This window comes from Diaphorina citri, unplaced genomic scaffold, assembly GCF_000475195.1.
Source record: "Diaphorina citri unplaced genomic scaffold, Diaci psyllid genome assembly version 1.1 scaffold2168, whole genome shotgun sequence".
Lineage (NCBI taxonomy): Eukaryota > Metazoa > Arthropoda > Insecta > Hemiptera > Psyllidae > Diaphorina > Diaphorina citri.
Genome location: NW_007379593.1, coordinates 1 through 5135, shown reverse-complemented (window position 1 = coordinate 5135; position 5135 = coordinate 1).

The following is a 5135-nucleotide window of genomic DNA, read 5'->3' as shown; positions in this document are numbered from 1 at the left end:
CTCTGACAATAAGGGAATCCCCAAGCCGATAGTCCTTCTGGTGTCGGTACGATCCCAGGTGAGACTGCAAGTACAGGATGTTAACCCATACAGCCAGAAGTTATCAACAAGAAGAGGACACTGAAACTTGAAATGGGGATCGATGTACCTTACACCAGAAGGTACTCAAAGACTACCCCTAAAATAATCGCTGTACCCTACACAATCCGAAGCATATCAAAGACCTTCGACCCCAAACTCGAACGCATACCTATTACATCTAAAGTTTATCGCAGACCGCCCTCTAAAAACGATCCTGCTCACATCGATAAGAAGCGTCCAGGGCCCCCATCAGCTCCGCTAGGATCCAAAACCGCAAAAGTGAGCCGATCTCTAAATTGGTGTCATGGGCGAATTTCTCAAGTCCACGACGGAGCGTGAGAACATCAGCGAGCAACGAACTTCAAAATACTGCGAGGGAACTTCAAATACTGGACCGGGTCCTAGGTCGATAAAACTACCGTGGCCGTCACACAGCGCAAAACCGAGGCACGCACAATCCCCGACGGCCGGGGTGGGGTGACAATAACTTCCAACCGCGAGGGGAAAGTGTAACAAAAATCGTCACATCTCCAAATATCCGGCCTAATGTTAATAAAAGAAAACTGGGCAATGCACGAATTTCCTGAGAGCATTGCACTTGTTTCACGGTCGGAATCCGGGTCAGGAAAGAGACGAACGGCCGGAGAAGACGCGAAAGAGACGGAAAAGAATTTGAGTCCGAAGGAAAAAAAAATGTTAAGAAATCCGTGATACGAATTCACTGCTGGGAAAGTCTGAAGGATAAATATCACAAAAGATCGAAGGCCAACCAATGTGACGGACAAAATCGACTCTTCAGCTGATCATGAATACTGTGAAAAAGAAATGCTAGTCCAATTTAAAGGGGAAGTCAGTTTGTGGAGAACCCAGTAGACACTGGTGCACCAAGTGGGGCTTACACCTGTAAAAAGCCAAAGCTCGTTAGTGGATTTCCTGAACAGTATATGATCCTGGTGAGGTAAACGAGGAAGGGGGTTTCACTGAAAATACTGAAGATCACGTGCTGCTAAACCCAATCAACCTCCGTCAGACCGCTGAAGAATAAGATTTTAATAGATTTCTCAATTTCAGCCTTGTATCTTAAGATTAATTCGAATTTAAAATCTATCCACTGATCTCAGGTACCAAAAAAAAAAAAAAAAAAAAAAAAAAAAAAATGTAATAAAGTAAATACTAAATACCCAGGCTAGTTAGCTTGGTTGATAGCGCGTCTGCTTTGTAACCGCTAAGCCGCGGGTTCGATTCCCGCCCGGGGCGGATTTTATCCTGAACAGCTATTGTTCGTTCTCGGAACGGCTGGCTTTCTCCTATCCTATCTTCCTTCTCTCTTTGCTTTCGGGACGATAAGACCTTAGCAGTTACAGTTCCCTCTATCAAACCTCTTGAAAAAAAAAGTGTTAATAAAACTCTTGTTTGGGTATTTATTATAATAATTTTCAGATTTTATTCAAATGTACAAGTTAAATACAAAGTTAACTAAATATTTTATCTTGTTGACCGACCTTCAGGCTTTCTCTTTTTATGTGGTTGCTTTTTTTATTTATTCAGGCGCAATTGTGGACGTTCGTAGAACCTTAACCCATCCTTACGGGCTGTTGGCCCCTACACCTACGCCCCAGAGTGGGCCTTTTGTGTATGGGGTTGAGCTGATACGAAATGTGGACATAGGCACATCGAGCCACGCCATTACTCTGAAGGCCAGTCGGTCTTAAAATTAAACCCTACTCTAGTTAAGGCCGGGTCTATAATCTCACGTTGACTCCATGGCTTGGAGGATAGTGCGTCTGCTTTGTAAGCGTTCGGGTCGCGGGTTCAATTCCCGCCCGGGGCAGACCTTATCCAGAACGAATAAGGTTCGTCCTCGGAACGGCTGGCTTTCTTCTATCCTGTCTTCCTTCTCTCTTCGATTTCGGGACGATAAGATCTGAGCAGTTATAGTTCCCTCTATCAAACCTCTTGAAAAAAAAAAGTTCAAACGGAGGAAAGCATCGAGAAATGGGGTAACATAAGGTTAGTACAAAGTCAACATTTCAACGAGGTTTGTATGAAGTCAACATGAGTCTCCTAAACCCTGGCCTAGAATACTAACTGTATGTCAACACAGGTCCCTATAATGTAGAGATGTGTAAAGAGTGAATAAGTTAGAAAAAGAACTGCTCTTTTCAGTGAACTACTCAGTGAGTCAGATCCTAAAACAGGTAACTCACTCTTCAACTAGGGAGTTCGGCCTTAGGATCTCATGAACTGAGTAGTGAGCAGTTCATTGAAAAGAGTAGTTCTTTTTTACAACTCCCTCACTCTTTACTCATCTCTAATGCTACCGAGTCGTAGCTAATCATGAAACAAGTGACTAGAAATAGATCGTTCATCGTTTAGGTTTAACTCTTGGTTTAAGCAATCTGATTAATCCGAGAGGTAAACTTAAACCGAGTTTAAACTCACTTTGTGGCCCCGGCCTTAAAAATTCTTGGGGCCTATTCCAAAAATACTAGTTTCCTGAGTAAGCCAATGAGGGTCCAAAAAATCATTAAGAGAAAGTATCTTATACTTTTATTCTACCTATGCAATTTCACCAACTCCAGATCATGTGTGAAATGGGCCCCAATTCCTCAGAGAACACCTGAGTTAAGCAACGTTCATCGTGGTCGACATTTGAACCAGATGAATACTGATAAGGAAAATAAGACGATCTACGTACAATGTTAAAAAGTGTTTTAAAATTTGGTGTTTTTTTCTGAGAAAGAAAAAAAAATACGGGACCAAATAATAATTGGTACTTGATTTGGGGGCAAAATAGACTTTTTTTTTACTAGTTAGAGCAAAGCTATGTATATTGCAATCGGTCCAAACTTTTTCCATTCCATTCTCACTACTTTCTTCTTTTTTCTTTTTTTAATGAAAACTAAATCAAAGGAGAGGGTTTCATTGGCTGTTGCACCGGACCCGTGTTGCCTGTGACTTAACAAAGCCCCCTCCTATTTCAAGCTATGACTTTTAAATTGATCAACAAAGTTTCATTACAATATGATGGTACAAATTTTCAATTCATCACTTTACAAAAATACAAGGGAGGTAGGGTGAACCCTAAAGTTTAGGGTTCCCTTCTTTAGGGTTCAACCCTAAAATTTACCTCCTATGGCAATCTAATTAAAAAAAAAAAGTAAAAAGGCGGTCTATAGGTACTATCCATACCTTTTTTTCTTCCAAGGATACCTAGGTTGGATTTCACCAATATTTTTTTCAGCCCCTAGAAGGCCTGTTAAGTTATATTTGATTTGTACACCCTTAACAGGGCTATTAAGCCAACAGGCTGTTAGACTACAAAGGTCTAATGCCTGATTCAAACATCGAATCCCAATGTCGGTACCTAATTTGGTACAAAGTCGGCTTTAAATGGGGGAGAAACAATCGAATTCCTTGTTTTCATTCAAACAGAACATGCTTACTTAAGCTTCAACTTTTAGGGCTGTTTGCCTCTACACCTAATAGTGGGTTTTTTGTAAGGATTTCACCCAATATTTTTCAGCCTAACACAAGCCTCAGAGTAGGCTTTTTGTGTACAGAACATAAAGTTCGATTAGATCAAAGAAATTTTATACAATTTTCAAAAGGTTGGTGGTTTTTTCCATGAATAATATCACCGGTTTAAAATTTAAAATCTATAAATTTTATTTAATGAACACTTTTCCTTTTTTAAAGTTGGAATCTTCGATACCTGATTAAAAGATGTGGTTTACCAATCGTATTGGATCATTTCCGAGCATACGCTCTCATTAGAGCGAAAACCCAGCTCAATTGAAATGGAACTTGAACTGGAACGGACTACCCTGGAAATGATGGAATTGCTGGAACGGGTTGAATCCTTCGGGATGTCTTCCTGATTCTGGATCCAGGGGATCCTCGCCCTGGTCGTACTTTCTTCTCTTCTCTGTGAAACGAACGAGAGAAGAGATATTGATATAAAGCAGATTGATATAGAGCAGTTTCTTCAATACATTATTCAAGTATTGCAATCGGTCCAATCTTTTTCCATTCCATTCTCACTACTTTCTTTTTTTTTTTTTTAATTAAAACTAATCAAAGGAGAGGGTTTCATTGGCTATTGCACCGGACCCGTGTTGCCTGTGCCCTAACAAAGCCCCCTCCTATTTCAAGCTATGACTTTTAAATTGATCAACAAAGTTTCATTACATTATGATGGTACAAATTTATCAATTCATCACTTTACAAAAATACAAGGGAGGTAGGGTGAACCCTAAAGTTTAGGGTTCCCTTTAAAATTTAGCCCTAAAGTTTAGGGTTCCCTTCTTTAGGGTTCAACCCTAAAATTTACCTCCTATGGCAATCTAATTTTAGAAAAAAGTAAAAAGGCGGTCTATATGTAGGTACTATCTATACCTTTTTTCTTCCAAGGATACCTAGGTTGGATTTCACCAATATTTTTTTCAGCCCCTAGAAGGCCTGTTAACCCTTTGGTGACCGATGAAAATTACAGTTTCAGTTTACATCGGTCACCAAAAGGTTAAGTTATATTTGATTTGTATACCCTTAACAGGGCTTTAAATCGGGGAAAAACAATCGAATTCCTTGTTTTCATTCAAACAGAACATGCTTACTTAAGCTTCAACTTTTAGGGCTGTTTGCCTCTAAACCTAATACCTAGTGGGTTTTTTGTAAGGATTTCACCCAATATTTTTCAGCCTAACACAAGCCTCAGAGTTGCCTTTTTGTGTACAAACAGAATATAAAGTTCGATTGGATCAAAGAAATTTTATACAATTTTCAAAAGATTGGTGGTTTTTTCCATGAATAATATCACCGGTTTAAAATTTAAAATCTATAAATTTTATTTAATGAACACTTTTCCTTTTTTTAAAATTGGAATCTTCGATACCTGATTAAAAGATGTGGTTTACCAATCGTATTGGATCATTTCCGAGCATACGCTCTCAGAGCGAAAATCGACACGCACTCACTAGAGCGAAAACCCAGCTCAATTGAAATGGAACTTGAACTGGAACGGACTACCCTGGAAATGATGGAATTGCTGGAAC